The following is a 27,537-nucleotide window of genomic DNA, read 5'->3' on the forward strand; positions in this document are numbered from 1 at the left end:
TGGTACATCTTTGCAGGCTTTCGAGGAATACCGCATTTTGTCCAAACCAGCTAACTGCTTTGAAAGATTTCTGTTGGGACATGTGCACAGCTGGTATGCAGAGGTGACAAGGAAGCAGAACTCACTTCTTCCAATGAACAGCCTGGTAGACTTAGGAAAATAGGCTTAATTATGCTTAATAGTGGGAAATTCCCTTTCTTAAAAAAAAAAGTCCCATTTGAAATGACATAAAACGGTCTTTACAAGGAGGAAGGCAGTCAGTTTTTTTGCAGGGAGTGGGTAATCATGTCCTTAGCAGAAACTCTCTAACAAAGTGTTCTTTCTTGAGCTTCTAGGCATTTGAAGCTTCAGGTAATTTTCAGCAGGTCGAAAGAAAGAAGTTGCGGCAAAATGGAATTGCCAAAGCAATGCTTTCACTATGATTAGTTTTCTATCTAGTCGTGTTTTTTAGTAGCTAAGGACCTGAAGACGGAAATTTCTTAGAATCATGATTCTGCTCATTACTCATCACACAAAGTCTGGTCCCTGCTGAGCCCTTTGTCGTCGCCTTGTGCCTCTTCCTCTTGTCCATCGTGCTGCAGGCACATCAGCCACCTTTTTGTTTGTCAAGTGGCTTCGCATTTCCTCCCCTCCAGCCTTTGCTGTTCTCCCTGCCTGGGACAGTCTTTCTTTAGATTTTGCATGGCTGGCTTCTTCTCACCATTCAAATATGAGTTCCAAAGGCATATTCTCAGCTGTCATCTTCATGACTCTGCATCTTCTAAGGAATCACTGCCTCTTCAGAATCCTTGGCCACTCTCTAAATATCCTGTTTTATCTATCTGAAATTAGAGTACTTATGTTTTTCTCCTCTCAATAGAATATGATCTCCATGAAGATGAGGGCCACATCTTTCTGGTTCATTGATGGGTCTCGAGCACCTAGAACGGTCTCCAAAGGTGCTCAGTATATGCTTATTAAATGAATGAATTTATTTTTAATACAAGTGTTTTTGAAAACCTCCCCCAAATTCTTTTGTTTCATGTGATTAGTATATACCAGAGGTCAGCAAACTTTTTCTGTAAGGTGTTAGTAAATGTTCTAGGTTTGGGGGCCCAAAATACCTCCCTGGCAACTACTCAGGAAGCAGCCATAGCCAGTCTGTAGACATGGGTGTCGCTGTGATCCAGTAAAACTTTACAACTGTTGGGGAGCAGAGGGGTACCGCATTTGACCTCTGGGTCCATCCCTCATGTAGGGTCCATCAGTTTTAACCTACACATTCTGGAACGTATGTGAAAGAGTGTGGGATTTGAAGAATAGCTGTCTTAATCAGAGGCTCAGTTCAGCTGGTTTACAACTAGGAAAGTGTGACTATCTATTCCTGTTACGTTAGAAGGGAACGTGTAGTGAAAATTATCTGTAGCTTGATAGGAACATTCCAAAAGAGAGATATCCCATATGCATGTGGTGGAATACACATTAGAGAGTGTTGTGACAGAAAAGTTAACTACTGATCTAGCATTGCGGTGAAAATACCAGGAGAAATGTTTATAAGAATTAGAAGTTGAAAAAGTTTATTTTGACCACCTCTGGCTCACCTAAGCCAGTACAGGATTTAGTTGAGGCTAATGCAGCAAATTTAGGAAATGGATTGATCGGAAATTAAGGAGCACTTGATGTACTTTTCTTCTGAAGGAGGAATAAACTCAAGGATACCTAAATGCTATCAAGCATACTTTAGAAAACTTGACTCTATAAAACGTTTTGTACCAGGATTGACACAGGCCCTGTTGTCTCTGATAAGGCACTACCACGTGGCTGAGCGCTCCTAGAAGCCGAGGAGACTGTTAGTCCCTGGACTTTCTCCCTCCTTCCCACACTGCTCCCCAAGGCAGGAACCAGCTGGTCAGTGGGAAGTGCCTCTGAACTGGCGCATTCAGTTATGTGAAGGCTCACAGATTCACAAGTGATATGCCACATAATTTGCCTGTGGAGCTGGTTTCTAGTTTTCTTTGACTGAAAGTGTTTAAAAGAATGCAATCAAAGTTGACTTATTCTACTAAGTAGAGTGTACAAATCTTGATAAAATTTCAAACAGTGTTTAAAACAGCATCATTATAAACCAGAAACATTCATACAGGTTTTTTGTTTGTTTTTAGTTTTGGTAAAAAACACAGTCATACAGGATTTTGAGATTCATTTGCTAGGTCAGGCTGTCTGGTAATCAAGAATCCATTTAGAATCTCTCTTTGAGTCTTACTTAATTGCTGTGTCTTAAATTAGTGTGTGGCCTTGAGGAAGTCTTTTAATCTCCCAGAGCCTCAGTATCTATAAAATGAAGATGATCTCTCAAGCTTCTTTTATAATCTGGGGTGATTTTTAGTTGAGCACATATGCTAGCTCCAGTTTTGCTGGAACTGGGAAAATTAGTGAAGCCCATATATCCCTTTGAAGCTATTAGCATGCTTTTAGGTGATACATTCGCAACTTGCTTCTCCTTTAAAACGAAATGGGTCTGTTTGGAATGATTTGTGAGGATATAACTGACAATTTTGCAGAGTAGGATATTTGTTCTTTACGTTGTGATCTTTCCATCCGTGGACACGAAGGCTATTTAGAGAGAAATCTTGGAAGTACAAATAATTCATATTTTTAACATAATGGCTCAGGTCTTAGTAAGGTGAGTGTCTTGGTTGTCTTTTATCAGTTTTGTCTGTCTGTTTTATGAGATGCCTTTATGACCTTGTGACTGAGAGAAAGCTCAGAGGGGTCCAGCAGGACCCCTGTCCTCAGCTAGATGGCTGTGACAGACCCATATGGAACCCAGAGTTTCTCAGGATGTCTCTCTACAGGGAGCAGGCAGCTGGTGTTAGTAGCCCCTTCCTTCTGTTCTGCTAAGATGTAACAGTTTTCTGAAGGCCCATTCATATTTCATCTGTTTTAAACATTTCTGAGGTCATCATAATTTGGAAGTGCAGTTTATGTCCTCTGAATCCCTATAGTACTTAATACCTCTTTTGTGGCATTTATATCTAGTGCTGTGTGTTTTGCTGTGTTCATCAGTCTCTGTTAGACTGTAAGCTCCTGAATGACTGGAACCAAGTGTGATTTCTCTCACTGTCTCCCACCCTAACGAGACAGTCATGGGTATTGTTTTTCCTTCCCCTGTGTTCTCATCGCACATCTGCAGGGCAGCCTCTCCCTTTTATCTACTTGACTTCTAAAAGGCACAGAGGATGGCGCCGTCAATTTTGTATTCCTAATCCTTCACGTATAACCCCTGACAAATAGCTGCTTAATGGAAGAGGAAGTAAAGCTGCAGTTGACCCAATAAAACACTGGAATATCTACATTTGTATAATCTTTGCTGATCTAGACACCTCCTGGAAGTATCATGTATTAGCCTCTAAAACATCGAATGTGTCGATGACACATAGTAATCAACTATTTCACACATAATTTATATGATGTTTCTTTCATCTGAGCCTTTTCGTGAAAGAGCCTCAGGCTACTTTATGAGATGATTCTAGGATGGGCAGGATGGCAGTGCAGAATACTGGGAAAAGGAGGCCTGAATTCAAGTCCCTGCTTTGTTGCTTCAGAGTATTTTGACCTTGTGGAGGTCACGTTAGTGCTCAAAGAAGTTTCTCATCTGTGAAGTAGAAATAAAGACAATATCTGATTGCCTGTGCCTCTCTCTTCCTCTCTCAGGAAAAATTTGTTGGGAAAATCAAATGATACAGCACATACACAAGTACTTAGAAAACCATAAATTAATTTACGAAGGGACTATACTCTTACATATTATAAAGGAGGATTACACCCTATGGTTTTAACACTTAGATTTTTTGTGATTCTATGAAATAAGTAATCCAACCTGTAATTAGGACAGTTGGCTATAGGGTCCTCAAGTTCTACCTATTACACCCAAGTCCTGCAAAAAGGATGGTAATACCCAATTAGTTAAACACAGTTTCCTTATTGCCTTGCTAGTTCTTTTTCTAGGTAGAAAACGAGAGATAACTAATGAATTTTATGCCCAGTGCAGAACACTAAACTTTACTCACCACCTCTTGCCTTTTCCAGTTTCTCCAGTCTCTTTCTCATCGCCCCCAATGGGTTTGATACCTTTCCCTGTGACACTTTCTTTTGCAGGCTCAATGGTAATCTTTTCAGATTCTTGACACTTTTCTTCAATTTTGCCTTGTTGTGTGCTTTTTTTCCCTCCCTGCCCTTGTTATACCTTCTCTGCCACACAGCTTCTCTCTCAAACTCTACTGCTGGGAACAGAGTTAGAGATGAATGTCTAAAATCTTGGATTGTGGCCTGTCTTTGAGAAAGAGAAAGACTGGTGGTGATTTCTGAATGCTCCCTGTCTAGCAATGATGATGACTTTTACATTCTAGTAACTCTGTCTTTTTAGCACTGTATATACCAAAACTTCTGTTACTTCCCAGCTTCAAGGAGCAAGTCCTCCATAGGCTTATTTAAGATTCCTGGAAAGTCAGCCTTGTAAAATTTGTTTCCAAAATAGGAATCCTTTGAGAAAAGAGGTGTTAACAGTAGTCATACTGATTTGTGAGCAGCAAAATCTTTAGAGCCTTCTCTAAAACGAGACTTTGTGTTTGGATTTGTGGCTTGATTGTTAGGTTGACTATTAGGTTGATTCTTGGAAAATAATAATAGTAGCTTGAAAGAGCTTATGGTTTGAGGGGTGTGGTATGTAGAAAGAGAATGGCTTTGACGTGAGACAGACAGGGTTTAAACCCTGGCTGACATCTCCTAGTTCTATGCATGCTGTTCGTATCTTTCTTTATTATAAAACTGTGATACCTGCTTCCCAACATGACTATAAAAATGAGCTGAAATGATGCACATTGATGTCCCACATGATCTCTGACACTTGGGAGGCACTCAGTAAGTGGCTGTTTCCATCTCATTTAGTCAAGTGGAGCATGAATCAGTGTTCTTTGCATTGTTTAGGGACAGAAATCCCAGTTAAAATGGCCTAAGGGGGGGGGAACCTTCATTGAATCATGCAATGTGAAGTTCAAAGGATATTTGAGTTGAAGCTCAGCTGGATCTAGTAGTTAAATGATGTCATGAAAGCCTCCCTGTCTCCCTAGCCCCCTTGTCCCATCTCTCATTTCTGCTTTTGTCTATGCTGGCTTCATTCTTGGACAGTTTCCAACACATGGTGGAAAAAGCAGCTATTGTAAATTCCGGGGTAAATGGTTCTTATATCTCGTGATTCCAGGAAGAAGAGAGCAACCCCCTCGTCTGCAGCATCCATCCACATAAAAACCTCTGGTCTTCTTTGTGTTATGTGCCCATCCTCGATCAGTCACTCAGTCCAGGGGGTGGAGTGCCTTGACTGACCAAGATAGTGCCATGTGCCCACCTCTACAGATGGAGAGGCAGGACCACTTGGTTGATTACTCCATTAGAATCATATGAGAAGGAGATGCAGACGTTCCCAAAGATGTGTGAGGTAGACAGATAGGTTAGAGACATGCCCATTAGGGGTAGTGACCGAGTAGATGTCCCAAAGACAGACAAAATGTACTCAAATTTTACTCTGTATCTGTGTGTGCATGCACGTGCATGTGCTTTAAGGACTCCTTCCGTGTGTTTTGGTTGTGTGTTACTTTGAACTAGAGTTCTTGGGCTGAGGCCCATGTGGTGAGCTACAGGGGATCTGGTTCCTGCCTGAAATCATGTACAGCATTTTGTGTATATGAACAAAGAAAATTTTTTACTGTTGCACAACATGTTCTCTCCAGTAAAGTTAATAGGGGTGTTTTACTTTAAAGACTCTGCAAAATCTCTGGCTTGTCGTCTGCAAAATGTTGGGAAAACTTTAGGGAAGGTCCTTTCACAACTATTCTTGGAAGATCAGCCATAGATTCATTCTCTTAGGGTTCTGTCATTTCCTATTGCTTCCAGTGGAACCTTTATCTTGTATGACATTTACCAAAAAGGACGACGTTGATTTCTGAGACTTTGCTAAAATTATCTGTGCTTTGTAAGGTTTAGAACCAGTTAATTTTGTAGGAGCTTTTATGTTTGTAGTTGATAGCTTACCAATTGTGGTGCATGCTGGTATAAACAGTGGGTAGAAGAAGCTAGCTGTTTACGGATTTCTTCTTGTTTCTCAGGCATAAGGAACTTCTACAGTGTACTACCATGTTTCTTCTCAGTTATGGAATCATAGACAGGAGAGAGACGTCTCTGTTTTATTGGAGCCAATTCAAAAATTGGAACCAGAAGGAAGAGTTCCCTACTTCCTCTAATTATATTCTTTAAAAAGATTCAAATATATTCAAAATATATTCAAAAATATTCAGAACAACAGCTTACCCAGCAATGGGTGGAAACAGTGGGGCTATTGCACTTCTTCCCATTTTTAGAGGGATAAATCAGGTAGTCTTGGTTCTTGATTTGGGTTCTTTATGTGTAGACATTTATATTAATCCTAGATCTAGAGCTTATTTCTTCCAGCTTTCTTAAATCATAAACTTCCCTTCCTCAAAATTAATTGTTTTCTATGTGGGGATTTGACACTCTGAGGATTAAATTGCTCAAAAGACAGGAAAAACATGTGTCTAAAATGGATCCTCTGGTTCACTTCATCGGATGTTAGAACTGGAAGTGATCTTCAAGATTCTCATCCTACCTCTTTAAGGATGAACTAAGCCTCCAACAGGCTAAATAACCAGGGTCAGAGAGCAACTTAAGGGGCAGGGCTGGGATTAAGTCTAGGTCTCCCCTCAGACTAGTATCTTTTTTCTCCCTCAGGTATCCTCACAGTTTTCTCAGACAAAATTTTAACAAATTATCTCCAGAGCATTGCTTTCCTTATGACACAGCTCAGATATGAACTTGGAGGGCAAGAACCAAATTGGTCCTTTTTATCATCGTATGCCTGGTAGTAGCATTAATTAGTAGTAGCAGTAGTAGTAGTATAATAGTAATAATAATGATACTAAAAAATACATCTATAAGAGCTTACTATGGCCAGACATTATTCTTTGTACTTTACATATATTTACTTACTTAATCCGAATATCAACCCTGCGGGCTGGCTACTAGTATTATTTTTATTTTTCAGATGAGCAAACTGAGGCCCAGACATATAGGGCTTAGAAACATGCATAGAAAGCACTCAGTAAATATTTGCTGAATCCTCGAAATTTCCAAAGCACTTTTGTAGTCATTATATAATGTGATGACAGTTCAAGGGAGAGTATCATTCTGAGGGAATAGTAGCCCAGACAGCGTAAGGAGCCTGACTGAGGTTAGAGGGATAGTTAGTAGTAGACTTGGGAAGTGCTTTGATCCTGACCTTCTGACCCTGTTGTTGTCATCGGTGGATTTCTACAAAAGCGCATCCTACAGGTCAGTGGCTCGGGAAACTCTGAGGTAGTGTCTGGTTTTCTGTTTACCCCCAGGTTGGCCGTTTCCAGCGTTCTGCATTGCTCTGCGTGGATCCACGTTTCTATCTGGTATCAATTTCTCTCTGCCTGAAGGACTTCCTTTAAAGAGCGTTGGCCTTTGTTCTGGCACACGGTTAAGTTCCTTGGGATCACTGAGATCCTTTTGAGGTTGCTTGTAAGCTTTGTCCAGAGCAGCCTGAGTCTAGGACCCTTTGGAGACTCTCCCTGATGTTTTATGTAGTCTGATCTCTTTCTCATCAGGCTGGTGGGAATGCATGTCATTCCCAGCCCTGTGTGGATCCTAGGTCCATGTACAAAGCAGTACTCAGCTAAAGATTTGAGGGGACCCCTCTGCAGATTTCCAGAGCACTAGCTGCCTCAGCCTCCCTGAACTTTATCTCTGACTCTGCAGCTCAGCAAGACCCCTGAACTTGGCTTGGGTTTCCTCTTCTTGCACTACTGCCTGGAGTAAGGTGGGGAGACAGTAGGGCTCACCTCACCTGGAATTTCCTTCTCTCAGTTTCATGTATTTTGTCCATCTTTGTAGTTACCTGTAGTGCAATTCCCATAGCAGTTAATCCTTCATGGACAGAAATGGGAGTCCAGTGTCTTGTTTGAAGTTCCGAATGTTAGCCTCTCAGGGGTAACTCTACATCCCCTGTTTCTCCAGAACACACACATCACCCCCTGCTTCCTTTTCCTTCCTCTCCTGGGTGCTCCATATTCCAGGGGACATGGAAGTTACTAGTAAAAACGAATTGCTATTTGAAGCAGGCAAGATATTTGTTCTTGCCTCTCGAAGATGGGATGACAAATTGGCCACTCCCTCCACTCACTCACCATCTGTCTTCTCTGAGCCAGGGTCTGGAATGTTGCAATGGCTTGAGCAGCCAGGGCTCAGGTGTGCCTGTGAACTAGCTCTGCAAGGGCAAGGTGCACATCTGCTTTGTTCATGCTTGTATCCCAACGCAGAACAGGGGAGTGGGCACACCCTAGGTCCATGAATGAATGAATAAAAATGATCACACACGCAGAATTGTGAATTGGGGATTGGTGTGTACCTGTGTGGGGAGGGGTGGTCCTTGACTACCTGTGAATTGCCTATGTGGAAAAACCAGTTTGACGTGTGTGTGGGTGTGGGTGTGTGTGTAGGTTGATTATCTGTGGGCATCTCTGTGCTGGTGGCTTTTCCAGTATGAGCAAGTATGGTTGTTAGCCAGCATGTTTTTCCACAAAGGAGCTGCCTGTTACCTTACACTTGCCATTACCCAGTGAGGTGGGACGGTGCAGGGGGAGTAACCACGGAGGAGCCAGTAGCCAGCTTAGCGAGAACGCTGACCACGGCTCTGGTTACTGCTGATGAATAGGAGGGAGATCTAACAAAAACAGGCAGTCTTGGTTGATTACTTTCATGGAATGGAGAGTGATACCTGTAAGGTAATCGCTGATTTTAGGAGAAAAAAAAGAGACGTGGGGTGCAGGGGAAAGGTGATGGTATGTGTGTAGCCATCATGAATAAGTAAGGGTTAAGCATTTTTCTGTCATGTCTTCAAGTGGATTGAATGATCCCTTGAAATGCAAAGCCTAACTTTCTGGACTAATTTGAGGGCTCTTTTAATGTTATACTGCCTCTTGTTTTGGCATTAGTTTTCTCATCCTTCTTTAAAAAATAGTTACCAATGTTTGCCTTCATCTTTTAGGGATCGGCTGTTATGCTTCCATGGGTGCCCTTTTGTAATTTATTCTTTCCATTACTGTATTCATCTGCTTATTTAAGGTTGGTTAGAAGCCATGAATGTAACAGGATACACTGTACTGCTCTTTCAATAGCTTTAGAACTGAGCTTTAGGAGGTAGGGTTTTGGATTACTAAGCAAATTCTTTCCTTTTGGATCAAATTTGCCAATAAATACCTAACAAAAAATTCCTTAATTAGACACTTCTAGTTTCTTACGTAATGTTCCTGGACCTGACTTCTGGAGAATATATGTTCTAAAGATAAAGGTAGCAATATTTACTTCTGTAGCAAAAAATATAGCGGGTTTAAGAAGATTCTGAATTGTACAATTTTGGTGAAAGTGAACAGCTATGCATTCTGTTGCTATGGTGATTAGATGCAACTGCAGTGATATACAGCCTTGTCTTTGGTAGTTTCCCCTTCACTCCCCCCACCATTCTAAATTAATTATAAGTTTAAAGGAAAAAAGTCATTGCTCATATTGGTGTTTTACAGTTGAACAGATTGTTTTCATTTTGAGAACTAACAATTGTAGGAGTGGGTGTGGTGAAATGGAAAAGTGCAGAAATGAAAGCATTCTGTGAACCAGAGCCAGAGCATAGATATTCATTGACAGTGGGCTGCAGTCCCAAAAGGACGAAAAGAGACACTTAAGGACTCATGGCTTATCTCTTTGATTAACCAAGATAATGAATGGATGTAAAGGGAATTGAAAGTGCCTGGCATGTTAAAGAAGATTGATAACAGAGAGTTATTTAATTTTTAAAAAGACGAGTTTACAAACAAATATTGCTAAAACTTTCAGAAACAGCTTGATAATTAAGGCAAAAAAATGTAGTCCAAGCCCATACTTAAAAAAAAAATACAATAGAAGGAACTAAATGCAAGCAAGATCCCTTCCTTCTCCAATCTCCATTTTATTCTCCAGAAGGAGCCACTCTTCCTGGGCTTTTGTATCTGCTATTTTGTCACATGCTCAACAATTTCTCTGCATATTTAAATAAGTATATCCTTCTTATGTTTATGGTGTACCATGGTTACTATGCAAATTGGACTTTTTATTTAATATACTTTAGACCTCTGAACATCAGAAAAGATGGCTCATTCTTTTTTTCTTTTTGCGGTACGCGGGCCTCTCACTGTTGCGGCCTTTCCCGTTGCAGAGCACAGGCTCCGGATGCGCGGGTCAGCGGCCATGGCTCACGGGCCCAGCTGCTCCGCGGCATGTGGGATCCTCCCGGATCGGGGCACGAACCTGTGTCCCCTGCATCGGCAGGCGGACTTTCAACCACTGCGCCACCAGGGGAGCTCCGCTGGCTCATTCTTTTTAATGGCTGTATGGTATTTCATTACACAGAAGTACCCTAAATCATTTAACCAGTCTTGTATTGATAGCTTCCCATATTTAGCCACATGATATCTTTTGGCTGTTTAGCAATATTCCTCAGAATATGGAGTCCAAATATTAACCCTAGTCCAACTACTCCAGGCGTGGTAAGTAAGTCAAAGTAACAATTTAAAACAGAGCTTTTCTTATCTCATTTACAACAGATTTTGCAAGACAGGCAGTCTCTTTATTATTCTTGAATTACCCAATAAGGCAATTACTGCTCTCACCCAATTATATAGAAAATTACAGAGTTGGGTGGAGTGGGCGTATTGGATAGCATCAGCTTTCTTCACACTTTCATTTTGATGATGGTGAAAGGACATTTTTTTTGGCCTGGCTTTAAATCAAGAGTATGGTAATCCATGTATAGTAATTAATGATGAAAATTTAGTAAGGATCCTTCCTCACTATTTGTTTGGCTCCTGCAGTTTCAGAAATGTTTATAAGGCTATGTGAATAACTTCCCAAGGATACTTATCACATGGAGAGAAATCACCAGTGAGAAAACACACTCTTTATTGTAGCTGCTGGTAGTTTCGATTTGGGTTGACTGTTAGCTTTGTTTAATGAAAAGAGATGATATATGTTTATCAATTCATCCACTCCACACATGTGCTCTTTCGTCCTTGGTGTGTGCCCACTTAGCTCTCACAACTTTACCTTTTCCCCCATCCTCAAGGTCTCTTCATTGCTTTGATTGTGTACAGGTTAGGCAGTTTTGAAGTGCGTATTAAAAGAAAAACACTCTGTTTTCTTAAGAGCACGTGCTTCATCTTTGTACTTCTTCAAGGCTCTACTTTTGTATGAGTTCTGAGCACCCAGAAATGGCGTCATTATCCAGTTCTCCGCAGGCCAGCTGGGATTTCTGGAAGTGACTTGGAACTCAGTTTCCAGAGGAGTTTATTAACAGATAAGTTTCTGGTGTCTTCCATATTTTCCCAAAGCTTGATAGGCATGTCCCATTGATGCTGATTTGTTCAGACCCTGTCATCATTGTCTGTGAGCTGTGCATGCTTATGTTCTAGTGTCTTCTAACGATCTCAGAAAAATCCATTTTACTCTTCCATTTACAATAGGCATTGGCTTCCAAAGTAATGGTAACTTTGTTTCGTTGGGACTGATACCAGTATACTGGTGATCATTTTGCCGTTCTTAGAATCATTGATTTTTTTCCCAGCTGTTTGCAATGAATATTTAGTGATATTTGAAGGAATCAGGTTTCAATGGCATAAATTTTGGGGAGGTATGGCCAGGAAATAATTAGAATCTTGTCTCATAGGACTGTTGTCAGCATTCAGACCTCAATTTCGTAAAATTCCTTGATAAAATCTTAATGTGGTTCTGGAAAGACCATCTCTTGCCTCATAAATTCATACAATCACCATGTTTTCATTTGGTTTCTATAAGCAGTGTGATTACATTTTTATTGATTGATAAGGAGGACCCCAAACATTTCACCTTTTAAAGATGGAACCTCAGGAACATGTACTTGAGAGAAAATTGCTGGAAAACAACTTTAAAGTTGTTGTAGCCAAACATTTGGCATCCAAGTAAATATGGATTATGCATACCTGTTTTCAAAGTACCTAAAGGTAGAGAAGAATTTTGAAAATTGTACTGAATTTACCTTTATAAAAACACAATTTTAAAGTATATTTGATTGCATCTTAAACACACACCAAGTACTAAATTTTCTTCATGTAAGAGCATCCTGAAATCTCCTGTTCTGGTTATATTTGTGATACTCTTATGATTTCTGATCCACAGTAGAAGTATAATTGAAACAGAGCCAAATAAAAGGAAAAAATAATAGAACTGCCCAGCCTCTCATCTAAGCAGCCCTGTGGCCATCTGAAGAACTTCCAACATAATGGCTTTAGTGAACCAGAAATTCTCCAATAATTGCCTCTTGAAACATGCAGAATTTATAACAACAAAACATTTTTTTAAAGTGTGTCATGTTATCCCTATAGCTGGTACCTGCAGCCTTGGGAATATTCTTCCTCTATATGTTCATTAAGGTTGTGTCTAGCATTACAATTGAAGTTTTTAGATTTGGCTGACGTGCAACAACTTGGAAATGGGTCATTTTGGTGGGGCGTGGGATTCAAGTATGAAGAAAGCAAGCTGTAATTTTAAATAAAAGAATCAGTATAATGATTAACGAGTTATTCAGGTATATACGTAGAGTTTTGATGGAGTTTTATTGAGAAGTCTTGCAAAATTTCTAGTTTCAATAGAAAACTTGCATCCGTATCATGCACTTATAAGAGTTCATCATCTACGTGAAACTATTCCAATAGGCTCCCCCAAACTTGGGACACACATGGAAGTAATAGCCACCATTTATTGAGAATCTTCCATGTGCCAAGCATTTGGCTAAATACTTTAGCGACTTTACAGTTAATACTTCCAATTCTGGAAGCATTTCTATGCATTCACACATATAGGGGTGTAAGTGTGTGTGCGTGTGTGTGCACTTGTGTGTAGCTACAAATACGGTTTTGTTTGAGTTTTAACATAAATGGTGATAGATATGTATTATCATGCAACTTGATTTCTTTTTTTCTTTTCTTTTTCCACTCTGAATGTGTTAGCTCTTTCCCTGTCAGTATCCATGGACCTAGCACATTCTTTGAAACCAGGCATAGGATTCTATAGCACTAGTTCTCAAACTTGCCTGCACATTGGAATCACCTGTGGAATTTGGAAAATTACCCAAGCCTGGGCCCTCAGTACTAGAGAGTCTTATATGATTGGTGTGATGTAAAGCCTGGTTATCAGAGTATGAGAACCAGTGTTTTACACTATGGGTGCCCCAACAGTTTTTAAAAGATTCCCGTTTTGAAGAACACTTAGATATTCTCTATTACAAATAATGAATCCTGTTTTCTTTCTATTACAATGTTGTAGTGCACATTCTTGTTAATATATCTCTGTGCTCATGTGTAAGTATGTTGGTAGGTTAATTCCTAGATATGGAATCTAGGAATTCTTAGATGTGGGTCAGTGGGCCAGTGCATTATAAGCAACAATAGATACTGCCAGGTTGCGATACAATTGATTCCCATCCACTGGTTATTAGATGGCCCATTGTGGGGCAGAGGGTTTTTTGCTGCCTTTCTTTTTTTTTTTTTAAACTGGTCTTCTGCCTCGCCTGCCTTGTTCCCACCCCGGTTATAAAAAACTTTGTTCAGATTTTGGAGGGTTGTACATCTGAGTGCTTATGGAGGTTTCCAGCATGAAGGGAGATTGGGGAAATCTCATGTCAAAGCTTTATTTCTCTAGGTGTTTTTAGTACTGTGTCTTTGGAAATTAGTTTCATAGGCTGACAGGACAGTCCTGGCTTCACTTCTAATCATTAGAGGAATGTGCATCTCTTGCAGGGCTGGGTGGTTCTGATTTAAAAGCAGCAGCTCCCAGAGCCACATGAGACCTGAACAGGTGGAGGCCAGAGTGCCTCTTTACTGCCTTCTTTCTACAGCTGAACTTGCCTTCAACGGAAGCTTTTACTATCATCTTTCCATAAGCCTCTCTTGAAAAATTATTATGTAAAATTTATAGGTAGAATTTTTATGAAGGGTAGGGTGCCTCTTCCGAAGGGAGTTTCAGCTTTCATAATGTGACTCCATTGTCTGGTCCTCGTTGTTTCTGGGTGGCTGCTCTCTCCGCCTCTTGAGCAGGACTCATTAGGAACAGCCTGAGCATAGGTGTGGTGCTGGCCTTGCCCCAGATGAGCCCCTCAGAGCAGCAGGGGTGTAGAGAGACTCGGCATCTATCTAGTAAACAGCTCACCACTCTGTAATTTGGAACCCAGGATCACCATGTACTTAGCTTTCCATAAACATTTTTCACATCTCCAATGGCAAACCATGGCTGTGTTCACACTTGTTCAGACTGCTCTTTCTGAGACAAAACTGGGAAAGCCAGTTGGTAAAACCTTGCAGTAGGTTTTCTACCTTGGTGACCAATTCACAATTACTTTCCTGGGCAGACAAGATGCCTTCAGATGTCGAAAGGAGAATAATAAATAGATGAGATCACTGAGGAAAATGTGAAGGGGAATCAGGTCAGTGTTGCAAACGTCAGTGTCGTTGCAGTGGGTGTGCTCTGTGGTAGTTTTCGTGTAAGTGGTTGGATCGAAATATTAAACCTGTTGAATGCTTCAAAATATACAGGAAGGCTAAGTTTCTCTTTTAATGCCTTTTGCACACTGCCCCAAAACCCTCAAGAATTTCCCACAATTTGCAGATAAGCTGACTAACCTGCAGAGCCCCTGATTTAGTGGTGACAACTGCCCTATGGAGATTAAACCAGCCTCATTCCAGGAATTTGTTCTGCTGATACACACAGGAATGTCAGGGAAAGGAATCTGGTTAACATATTTCCACCAAACAGTAGCTAACAAATATAAATCCCCCTTCAACTTTTTTATGTAGTTCTCACTTCCCTTTGTAACGTCCACTTAAAATCTATCAAACACTTATAGAGGACTTCGGGGTGCTGAAGTCTTTTTTAAAGCCACTCACCAAAAAAAAGCGTTCGAGCTGGTATTTGAACCCAGGTCACGACTCCACGGCTGCCTGTCATATTATATCTGCTCATCCGTTTTTCCCTAACTGAAAAGCTACATTTGCCATGAAAAAGATGGGAGTTTCTTAACAGTTATCAGAGAGTGAGGCCGATTTTAACAAAGAACTTTTGTTCTACGTGGTATTTTATTTTATTTTCTCCTGTTGCAATTGTAATAAAGTAATCTTGGCATAAAAGTCGTTAGAAGAACATGAAAAGACGAAGGTAATCAGTGAGTTTTAAAATTTGCATTCAGTAAACATGAAAACATATAAACCCTCTAAGCAAGTTTTTATTTCTTTATTTTCAGTCCAGAGACCTGTAGTTTCCCTACGATACCAGGAGACGGAGACATTATTTTCCATGGAGGCGTGTGTAGAAATAGAAATTATACCTACTTGGCCTTGATAAAATGTAATTATACGATTTGAGAAGGAGTAAGATTGAACAGCATCTGGTTTGGGGCTCTGAGGGTCAGCAGCAGTACTCACGTTTCCAGGGGACCACGTCTTATGGCCTCACTGGGGAGATAAGAAAAGAGTACTTGTACATTTTAGGACATCAGCCATCACCTGTAGTCTATGTGCTCTGGTCCTCTGCTGATAATATTACTGGGAGGCTGCGTCGTGAGTCCTCGGCCTAGAGTGCCCCCCAGTTTATCTTTTCTAAATTACACTAAATTTTGCTTGAAGATTTGGAAAACATAGTTGTTCAAACCAAGTACAGTTGACCCTCGAACAACATGGGTTTGAACTGTGAAGGTCCACTTGTACCTGGAGTTTCCTCAACAGTAAATACTATAGCACCACATGATCCGCACTTGGTCGAATCCCCGTTTGCAGAACCGTGGATACGGGAGGAACCGAGTATGCAGTGGGCCAACTGTAAATTACACTCAGATTTTCTACTGTGTGGAGGATCAGAGCCCTTAACCCCCTTGTTGTTCAAGGGTCAACTGTATTTATCTGCTCACCCTCTTTTCTCTCAGAATTTGCCAGAATCATTTCAGTTAGGAGGTTCCAAAAAATGCCTAATACTATGTTTCTTTTTAGACAATGTCTTTTTAATGTCATTTGCATATTCTCTGTGGATGACACCAGAGGGTTGGCCGCTTGTTTGGGAAGGTCTGAAACCTTAAGTGCCTCAAGTGTGGTCATTTCGGTGGGGAGACCTTTTAAGATGCAGCACGTTAACCTGAAGTGGTGAAGACTCTGACCTTTAGGGCTTGTTTCAGTCGGATCACCAGAGGACCAGAGCATATAGACTACAGGTGATTGTAGATTGGTGGCAGTGTACCCTTTCTGAAAAGGGCTATTAGGTGATTCAGGAAAGTTGCATTCTTTTACATATTCGTTGAAGAACAAAACTTGGCCTCTTGGAAGAGTGAGAGCTTCCGATGTGACAAAGCTGGCCGTTTGAGTGGTAGCTTCTTATGTTTGTATAACCCCCAGTTATAGGGGGTTTGTATCAAGTTGTCTTTAAAGACTCTGAGTGGGTCCCTTAGAGTCAGGGAGGTAGAAAACTCAAAGGGGGAAAATGATTTGCATTTCTTTCAGCGTGGGCTTAAATTTGTTTATTGACTTCCCTCACAGACTAGTAACAGGCCCTCTGGCGAGGTTGCGCTTTGTTTGGTGGGGAGCTCCAGTGACACTTGGTTTGGCTCTTCTCCCAGATGATCTAGACTAGATGTCCTGGCTTCCAGACTGGTTTCTGTCACGTGAACAGCACAAACTTCCTAACTCGAGATCTGTGTTACATTGACTTTAGGGATTTATGCCCTAAACCCACGGTTAAAGTATTGAGTCATGACAGAATAGTCGTTGCCAGCTTTTCAGGGTAGAGACCTGGAGGTCCCCTCCTTTGCTCTTTATGTGAAGAGGGGCTATTCTCTGGCAGGAGTCCATGGCTTGGGCCTGGAACAGGACTGTTGATTATGTGCTGGTTGAGGCTTGGTCTGGCTTGAGGGTGTGCATGCACTTCATTTGGGTTCCTTCCTCCCTTATCTCGGGAGGAAGTAGGGAAGGAAGGGGACTGGTTCTGGCTTCCACTTTGCATGCCCCCCCTCCCCCACAGTGATGCAGGCGGACCCAGAGGAGGGAGTGTGCTTTGCTTTTGCTGTGCTGCTTACACAGTGGAGCAGGAAGTGTTTTCAGGGTGGCAGAGGCTTATTTGAATGTTTGGATTTTGGTTTCCCCGTCCGTGGTGGGATGCCCTCATTGTTTTCTTCTTGTCTCAGAAAAGTCACTGGGTTGAGAGGATTGACTGCTGGGTGAATTTCCAGGAACCACTCCAAGAAATGCCCTATTAGAACATCCTTTTGGGACCAAGCGTGTGGGAAGGGCTGTCCCTCCACTGGACTCACTGAGAAACGCCCTTTCCGTTTCCTGATGGAGAGGATGTTGAAACTTACGGGGAAAACACATTCCGTTTCAGACGTTTCTCCTACAGCCTTTAGACTGCAACCCATCATTTTTTAAAGCTCCAAATAGTATTTGGCATCTGGTGTTCTTGAAATGAAACCAGACATGAGGAATGTGAGATGGGAGAGAGATGGCCAAGGAAAGAAGCAAAGCAATTTTTTCCTTTCACATTCTTCTTGATAAGAGAATTTGGGTTAACATTAACATGTTGAAACCCAAGTCGTATGTCAGAGCCCTCTGCAAAATGTGAGGTAAACTGCAGCTCTGAAAACAATAGGTTCGCTAATTAAAACTGAGGGTTCTCTTAACCTTTCTCTTTAAAATTGCACTTGTGGCATAATTTTTTTTCTTGCCCTTCTTTTTATGTCTGTGACATTGTTTCAGAAATTCCAGAGACCATTTATAATAAACAATGACAATATTTTAGTGGTAAAATGATAACTGGAGAATTAAATGCAAAATACTATCTTGATTAAAATAATAGACGTGGAACTTGACATACATGGTGCCCACTGCGTTTCGTGTGTCCATGCAGAAATTCTCAACTGTTTAACCAAGTTGGTAGCAGGAAGGGACCACCGTCTCCTTCTTTCCCGTCCTTCAGCATGTAGGCTGTTGTTTCCCCCGTAACCACTTTGGTTAGAGGAAGACCTTGGTAACTTAGCCAGTGAGTGTATCCCTCAGCCATCTTATAAATGTGGCCATAAGTCCCTGATGAGCCAGCGAGACTGATGTACGTATCAGTGCAAATCTGTTTTGTCAACACGACCTTCCATTTTCCCCCATATGTTAGGTACTGCTCATGTGTAGCTTTGTGGAAAGCAAACTTTCCATATTACGTATGTGTTGTGACTTGGCATTATCAAAGGAAAAGTATTAAAGGGGGTTTTCTTGTGGACTGTTTCTGTTCTCTAGTTTTGTTTTGTTTTGTTTTTTACTCATCATAATTGTAAACAACATTCCCGCAAATTTGGTCCTCATTTTTTGACTGTTATCACATTGAGACTCTTGTTTGTTTTGGTAAAGAGCAATACAAATGACTCTGACTTCGAGCTAGGCCACAGATGGATTAAATTTCTGATTCTTTGCTAAGCAAAATGCACCTGCTCCAGAATCTTAAGCAGCTTTTTAATTGCTTCCTTGTGCACGGCATAGCAATAGTCATCTGTAATGCTATAGGTGGATTGCTGTTTGGGTGTCCCAGAAGCACCTTCTCCCCTCTGCAGCAGGGCCAGAAGCTGAGATGAGAAGATGTGTTCTGGTTGAGGGCCCAGCTGTCCTGGTGGAATTAGTCCTTTCCCTCAGGCCGATCTGATTGAAAAGGGGGCCAAGATGTGGAAACATCGGCTGCTGGTTTCAGTAACTACACATTGCCTCCTCAGTGGCCAAAAGGACCAGCTTCACTGCTCCCTAAATGTCCCCACTAGGTGTGATCTCCCTAGTCTGAGTTTTCTTCACCTATTTCTCTAGCACCTAGCACTGAGTCTGGCCTATGGAGGCTCAGGTATGATAGCTGAGTAAGTGAATACATCTTGGGCGAAGTGTTCACTGAATGTAAGGAGGGGGGAAAATGTCTAAAAGATTCTATCAGTGGATTTGTTTCCAATGGAGTTTACTTGAGGATGGGTGGAAAAACCAAGTACCAGCCAGTTCGGCCAGAGAGAAATTTCTCACTGTAGGGAAGCTGCAGATACCGCCAGAATGAAGTCTGTTTGTGAGGCTACTGTCAGCATCAGAAATCTTGACAAGTGGCTAAAGAGCACTTGGCAATCTGATTGCCTTCAAATGTTTTGGCAGTTGTGAAAAACAGATCTACAGGCAACTGTGGGAAGAACACCAAGTCGCACCACCCTGAAGTTCAGAGATGAGACCATCTGTTCACTTAGGCATTTGTGCTTTTGCATTCAACAGACATTTATTGCAAATATACTGTGTGCCAGGCACTGAATGAAACTTGGTCCCTGCCTTTAGGATCTCATAGTTTAGTGGGGGAAACAGACATGAATTAAAAAAAACACCCAAACCAAAAAAAGACTCAACTATGTATATGGTGCCGGGGGTGTGAAAAGAAATGTGTGACCATCTCTGGGACATTGAAGGGTCATAAAAGCAGCAGTATTGGAGTGTGGTCTTGACTGGTAAGTGGAAGATAGTCAGGTAAAGATGGAAAGGAGCACCTAGGCTGAGGGAACTGCAGAGGGATGGGCTCAGAGGTGCAACTACTGCTGTGGGCATGTGTGTATGGGGCGGGCACAGGGGTGCACAGCAGTTAAGGTGTGGGAGAAGACGGTAGAAAATAAAGGAGGGTCTTTATTTGGTCCAGGCTGGGAAGTTGGACCATATCCAGGAGACACTGCAGAGCCCAGTGACACAGTCGGATTTATGACGTGCTGAGAATAAATCCCAGATTCCTCACTCCGGTGTACAAGGCCCTGGGGTCTGGGCCCCTGCCCCCTGCAACCTCATCTCTCTTAACAACACTCCCATCACTCGCTGTGCTCCAGCCCCACTAGTCTTTCTCCCTGATTCAAATGTGCCGAGGTCCCCACCTGCCCTGGGCTGCTACACACACTCCTGCTGCCTGGAGTCCTCTTCCCTGACACTCTGCAGATCTCGTCCCATTTATGCATCAGTCTTCACTTTATATGCCCCCTCTCAGATCACACTATCTAAAGTAGCTGTCCCCTCCCACCAGCACCATCACCAGCATTTTCTTTCATTTTCTTCTTGCATCGCCTGTAACACTAACTAAAATCAGTAATTATGTTATAGTTTACTTGATTCTTTTACCTGCTTTCTTCAAATCAAATAAGCTCCCTAAAGACATATTCTCTTATTTTCAGCCTTTTTTCTTTAGTACCTAGCACAGTGTTTGGCACCTGATTGATAAACATTGGACACAATGAATTAAATGGATAAATGTGATGGACTAGGGTAGCTGTTGGCAGCCTTCAGCCCACGGGCCCACGTGGGCACACCACCTATTCTTGTATGTTCCATGAGCTAAGAATGATTTCCACATTTTTAAATGGTTTAAAATAAATATTTGTGACATGAGAAAGTTATATAAAATTCAATTTTAGTGTCACAAATAAAGTTTTATTGGCACACAGGCACACACCCTTGTTCACAGAAATGTCTTTCATGTTGTGGCGGGCTTGAGCAGTTGTGATAGAGGCTTAATGGCCTACAAAGCCTGAGATATTCACTATCTGGCCCTTTTCAGAAAAGCTTTGTCAACCCCTAGACTGGGGTCAGGAAGAGGAGTTAAGAAGCTGTTGTAGTCATTCACATGAGAGATGAGAGGAGGCTGAACTAAGCAAGCAGGTTCTCTGACCTCTGCAAACCCCACTCCCAACAATTAGGCTGTTCTGAATAAACATCTCTTTGCCTTCACCAGCAAATCAAGTCTCTCGCAGATTACTCTTCTAATTGCCCCTCTCCCTGCCAAGTCTCCTCTTAAATCTCATGTGTCAAATGGGGATGATGGAAAGAAGTGATGGGTGTGAATGTGCTTCTAGAATCTTGTACACAGGCCGTTGTTGGGATCACTCGTTAGTGAAGTGCTAGAGCAGTTAAGAGAGCTGGCCAGAAGTGCCTACTGCCACTAAGGGGTCAAGTGAGATGATTACTTTTGCTTCCTGTTTTGGTCTATATCCAGGAAACTGGGCTCTGAACAGTGGAGCTCCAAGTAAGTGCGTTAAAAACGGTTGCTTGTTGGAAATCTCAAAGTTTTGCCGTCATCTACAGTTTAAGGATGGGCTTAGTGGAGGACCTTGTATTTGGGGTTCCACGGAAGAGCCAGAATAAAAACTTGGTCTTTGGGATTTACTGAGGCTTTTAAACACAAATCACCTATCAAAGGCAATATTTGTCCTTATTAAAATGATGTCAATTAGGTCCTTAAATGTAATAGGCCCTATATCTCATTACCCGTCTTAGAAATTAGCCAAGACCCCTTAGTATTCTTCTGTTTATAGAACTGTTGGCATATTTTTAAGACTTGAAAAATGCTTTGGACTGAATTTTCTTAGATCTTAATGTCTCCTCTGCTCCCCTCTTCTATACCGCCAGAACGTAGTATAACTTGTGTTTAAGCGAAACAACTTGTAAAATGCAAAAGTAAAGTAATTACTCTCTTTATTAGTTTCTCAAATACATTGATTACCCTCCTATATGTGTGAGGCACTGTGCAACACATGCCGTGGGCACTTTTCCCTATGGAGTTGACTCTTCAATGGGGGAAGAAAGACCCAGACCACAGATTACCGTACCTGTTGGCTGTGCATTGTAGAGGGTCTCAAAACGCTAAAAGGCCCAGATCATGTTCAGATGGGTGGGTAGGTTAGCAAGACTGTCTGCCAATGAACTTGAAGGCTGAGCACGGACCCTCCATGAGCTGGCCTTCGCCTGCTTTGTTTCCTTGACCTCATCTCCGAGCAGCCTGAACACTGCCTCCCCTGCCCCCTTCCACACACATGCGCGTGCAGTCGGACCTTGACAGTAGCCTCTGAACAGTCTCTCTTCAGTTGACGGACCAGCAGTGGTAGGGTATGTGGGACACTTGAGTGGGAGGTGGTTCCTGCCCTGAGGACACACACCGGAGACAAACTCGAACAGTTATAGTTTAATGAGATAAGTCTTATCTCCCATCTCCTGGTGTACATCAGTGCCATTGCTGCCTACCTGCTGGTTAACAAAGTGCAAGAATTGTACACTTAGAGAAAGCCTTATAGCAATTTGACATTACTGAGATATTTGTACTGTATTTTACAAAAATATGTTTGTAACAGATCGGTGGGAAAACCGTCCTTCACCACAGTTTGAGAAGCTGGTGTGTAGATCACCATAACTTAGAAGTTTTTGATAGGAACAGTTTTGCGTACACGTTTCCCCCTCCAAATAATCATATAAAGTGTTTTTTAAAAATCTTATCTCGTTTTATTAATTGTGAAAGTAGTATTGTGAGAACAACTTGGAAAGTACAAGAGTTTTGGGGTTTTTTAAAAGTAATCCATACAGCTGACATGAGCTAAATGCTGCTTATATTTTAGTGTATTTCTCTTGTCCTTCTTTTCTGCTCATGTATCAATATATACATTTTTTCATACATAAATGGGACATTGTGTACCTATTTTTTATTTCATATATCATAAGTATTTGCATGTCATATTCTTTTTAATTTTTTATTAAGTTATAGTTAATTTACCATATTATATTAGTTTCAGGTGTATAACATAGTGATTCAAAATTTTTGCAGATTATATTCCATTTATAGTTTTTATAAAATACTGGCTATATTCCCTGTGCTGTACGATATATCCTTGTATTAAATATTCTTTTTCAAAGGTTGCATGGTGGTCTATCATCTAGTTGTACCATAATTTATTTACCTTTTTCATATAGTTCTCTATTACTAACACCTATTTTATGCCCTTGTTTATTTGTTCTTATAGCTTTGTTCTTGCATCCCCTTGTTTCAAAGCTCTTATAGCTTTGAAAATTTTTATAAAAACACCTTTGATAGTGTCTCTGAATATATCCGTGGAATATATTTCCAGAAGTTGAAATTCTAGGTCAAAATTGTGACTATTTTAAGGGCTTAATAAATTGCCCTTCAGAAATGTTGAACCAAATTTCATCTACCACCAGCAGATGAGGCTTACTGCATTGAGTACTCTCAGGACTGGTACTGTCAGGGTGGGGACACTGTTGACAAAGATAAGGGCAGAAGAAATGAGTGGACCACCTGGATGGAAGATGATGGGAGTGCAAGATATTTATGGGGCATGGAAAACGGTCTGTTGGCTAAGTGTAGGATACTTTTAAGGAAATAGAAAAGACAGAAACAATGAGTTGGAATTGGATTTGATAGCACACTGAAAGCCAATTTAGAATGGTGTTGGTAGGTTTTAAGTAGGGAGATGGGACCCTCCAGGGCTCAGCTACGGGAAGATGTTATACAGCACCACCTGTACCATACCACCCCTCAGTCCCCGTGTACTTGCCCCTTCCCAGCTCATGCCTTTGTTTGCACTGGTCCCTCTGCCTAGTGCCCTGCTTTCTAACATCTGTCAAAATTCCACACAAGCATCAGGGACCAGATTCTTCCCTACATAGTTCCTGCTTGATTACATAGCACTTAACTGTATAACATGTCATATTACTTTTGTAATAATTATTTGGGGCACTACTCTCTCCCCCCAGATTATAAGCTCCTAGTGACCCACTCCTTTCTGTATCCTTAGGTATCTACTAGCACGCCTGGCATATAGTAGATATTAATACACATTTACCAAAGGAATCCCAGGTACTGCATATGTCTCATATGACCTTGCATAAGTATTCCTTAGGTCAGGAGATGTATGCTTCAACAGAATGGGATATTGGTATCTCGGCTAAGTCTTTATCCCAGAGTCAGTTAGGTCATCACAGAGGGCTCCATGACCGATACCTTGCTCTTAACCTCTTTTCTCCCTTCCCAACTCAGGACTTCCAGTTGCCGGCTTTCAGAGGCCACTGTCCCTTAAAGTGAGTGGAGAGCTTGTCTCTAGGAGTGTTTGCGAAACATAGTTGTTTATGAGAATTTTTACCCGAGTTTGCATCATTACACAATCAAGAAACTGGTGACAGATTTTGGAATTGGATTCTCTGATTTGGAAGAGATGCTGAAAGTCCATAAGTTGGATTTTACTTATAAAAAACTTAAGAACAAGAACAAAGTTCAACGGAGCCATCCATTTCCTCACTATGCAGAATTAACCATTGTTAAATGTTGACACACTTGCTTCTGGTCTCTCTCCTGTGTGTATACTTTTATTTTTAAATGCATAAATGATGTATGGATACATTGTTCTTTAAAAATTTAAATCGTACAGATAAAGCTTAAAGACCCCTTGACTTTCATCCCCATGCCCCATAGTCTAACATTTTTTTGAAGTAAAGTCCTTTGTTTAAATGAGACTTTATGTAAAAGTCTGCTGTTAAATATGTGAGTATCCCATGTACATGTGTCCCATGTACTGTCATGTGCTGGGGGCACAGCAATGAGCAATATATGCAGGGCCCCTGCCCCCATGAAATAATCACAGTGGATAATTTGAAATAGTGGTACTTGCCCTGAAGAACTTCAAACAGGGTAAAGGGTTAGAGAGTGACTGAAGCATGGAACAGGACTGGGGCAGATACAGTGGTTGGGGATGGCTTTCTGAGAAAGTGAAATTCGTGCTGAGGCCTTAATGATGAAAAGAACCAGCCGTGCACATATGTGGCCAGAACATGCCAGTCAAGGACATGGCTGATACAAAGGCCCTGAGGCAGGACCCAGCATGGCCAGTGTAGTTGAAGTGCAGTGACCCATACGAAGAAAGCTACAGGGTGAGGTGGGGAGGCAGGCAGGAGCCAGATTGTGATGCCCTTGGAGGCTGTTGCCTGGCCTTTGCATGTTCTTATAATTGCAGTGAGTAGCCTCAGGACGTTTTTATAAAATAAGATCGATACCTAATATATCAATATCCAAAAAAGTATAAAAGCAGAGCTGCTGGAATTGAAGCTGGAGTGGGAAGCTCAAGTCAACACTTGCTGAAAATCTCTAATCTCTCTCCCGTCTCCCATCTAAGAGTTGGGGTACCTTACACACCTTAGGCATTTCTAACAGCTAACTTCAGTCTGAAGACAATGGAGCCAGGGACTCCTCACCTGCATCCTATCCCAATCACAGACATTAGAAAATTCTTCCTTATGTCTCCTTACAGCTTTACCCATTGTTTTGTTTTTTAATAAATTTATTTATTTAATTTATGGCTGCATTGGGTCTTCGTTGCTGCGTGCGGGCTTTCTCTAGTCGCAGAGAGTGGAGGCTACTCTTCGTTGCGGTGCACGGGCTTCTCATTGCAGTGGCTTCTCTTGTTGCGGAGCACGGGCTCTAGGCGCGCGGGCTTCAGTAGTTGTGGCACGTGGGCTCAGGAGCTGTGGCACGTGGGCTCTAGAGTGCAGGCTCAGTAGTCGTGGCACACAGGCTTAGTTGCTCCGCAGCATGTGGGATCTTCCCGGACCAGGGCTCGAACCCCTGTCCCCTGCATTGGCAGGCGGATTCTTAACCACTGCACTACCAGGGAAGCCCTACCCATTGGTTTTAAATTCATCCTGGGGGGTGACACAGCTCTGACCCTGTTTCTATGGATTCGCCCATAGAAATCAGTTCGAGGATAATTGCGGGCTTCTGCCTCCCCATCAGGTCTTCTCTTCTACAAGTGCCTGCTGTAGTGTTAGCCCCGTGTCTCAGCACGTGCTGTGTTTGTCAGGACGGGGACATTAATATATTGTCTGATCATCTGTTGTGCACTCTCTGTGGTGCTCAGCGGTCACTGTAGCTTCTCCAGCAAAGTCATGTGCCCACAGCTCTAAAGAATGAGTAGTCAAGACCCAACCACATCTGCTTTCTCTAATTTTTTTTTTTTTTAAAGAGAGAAATGTAGGGGAGGCTTTTAAGTGTGACTGCCAGTTTCTGTGGGATAAATCCAGACTCCTCAGCCTGGGTTGCAGCTTCTCCACACCAGCCCTCCTCTCTACGCTGACTCCCCCTGGCTCCTCCCTGGAATTCACGCCCTTGTTCCTACCATCTTCCTGGCACAGATGTGGCTCTCCTCCTCTGCCCTTCCAGCTCACCAAGGGCCAATTCATAATCCACCTTTCTTTTTCCTTTCAATCCCATCTCTTTAAAAATTGACAATCTACAGAAGTTATACAGGAATATGCTCTTATCATAATATATATATATATATATACATACATATATATATATAATAAAAAGTGTGTTTCCTTTCTTGCCTTTTCCCCAACCCCTTCCTCCCTCAGAGTTAGGAAATTGCTGTGTATCTTTGTAGGCCTTTTGCTATGCAGTCCCATGTAAATTATTTAGGTTTTTGTATAAGATTGTTTTTAAAAGACATTATGGCACATGTTATACACATTATTCTTTGAGTTGCTTTTTTCACTTGACAGTATAACTTAGAAATTTTTCTAAGACAATACATGCAGTTGTAACTTAAAAAAAACTATGCAGTCATTAAAAATGTATTTTTATGGTAAAAATTCAAATTCAAAAGGGTATAAAGTGAAAAGGAGTAGTTCTCCCATCCCCTCTCTTTGGAAATTACTGCTGATAACACTTCCTGACATATATTCATAAATGCTTTAAAACATGTAATCCTGTAGTATATAGTATACATATCACATAGTATCTTGAACATTTTTCCATATCTACATGCACAGATGCCTCGTTCTTTTTAGTGAGTGTGTAATGTTCCATTATGTGAATATACTATCATTTATTTAACCATCTCTCTATCAGTTAATTCATTTGATCTTTTCTGTTTGAAAATCTCGGACCCTTCTAGCTCGTGTTAAGTCACTCCTCCTTTGTTATGAATTTATTCAACACAATAAACATTAACTGAGTGTCTTCTGACTTCCTGGTGCTGTGCGGGGCACTAGGGCCACCAAGTTGCTTGATACACAGCCCCTTCCCCCTGCTTTGAGTTCTGCCAGTCTAATAGGAAGACACATTCCTAAGGAACTTTGACTGTGACATGAGCTGGAATGGATAGATATGTCTTAGCATATATATTATTAATTCTGCTTGGGGAAAGTAAAAGAGAAATTGCAATCGAACCCTAGAGGATAAGTAAGAGATCCTCTAGGTGGCAAGGAAGAGAAGGTCATTCTTGCAGGGGAGTAACAAGAACAATATGGGTTGGCAAGAAAGAGCACACGATGTGCAGAGAACGGCCCGGAGCCCAATGGGATTGGAGCATATGCCATGGCGTGAGGTGGCTGGAGTGTTTACTGCTTGCTCAGCAGTGGGTCATAGGAAACACTGAACAAGTGCCTAGACGGGCATGTACTCTCTGCCCACGTTGTCCCCTATGCCCTGCAGACGTTGCCTCCACTGACATTGCCTCTGGCTCACCAGGCTCTTTCTTGAATTGGTCTGACTTGA

At 41.7% G+C, this 27,537-nt stretch overlaps 1 protein-coding gene across 4 annotated transcripts in view; it reads left to right on the forward strand.

Annotated features, from left to right (window-relative positions):
* Window positions 1–27,537, forward strand: part of DAAM1 (dishevelled associated activator of morphogenesis 1) — a 223,745-nt gene that overhangs the window by 82,690 nt on the left and 113,518 nt on the right. The gene's annotated exons all lie outside the window — the stretch shown is intronic.

The sequence above is a fragment of the Globicephala melas genome, chromosome 2 (genome assembly GCF_963455315.2).
Source record: "Globicephala melas chromosome 2, mGloMel1.2, whole genome shotgun sequence".
NCBI lineage: Eukaryota > Metazoa > Chordata > Mammalia > Artiodactyla > Delphinidae > Globicephala > Globicephala melas.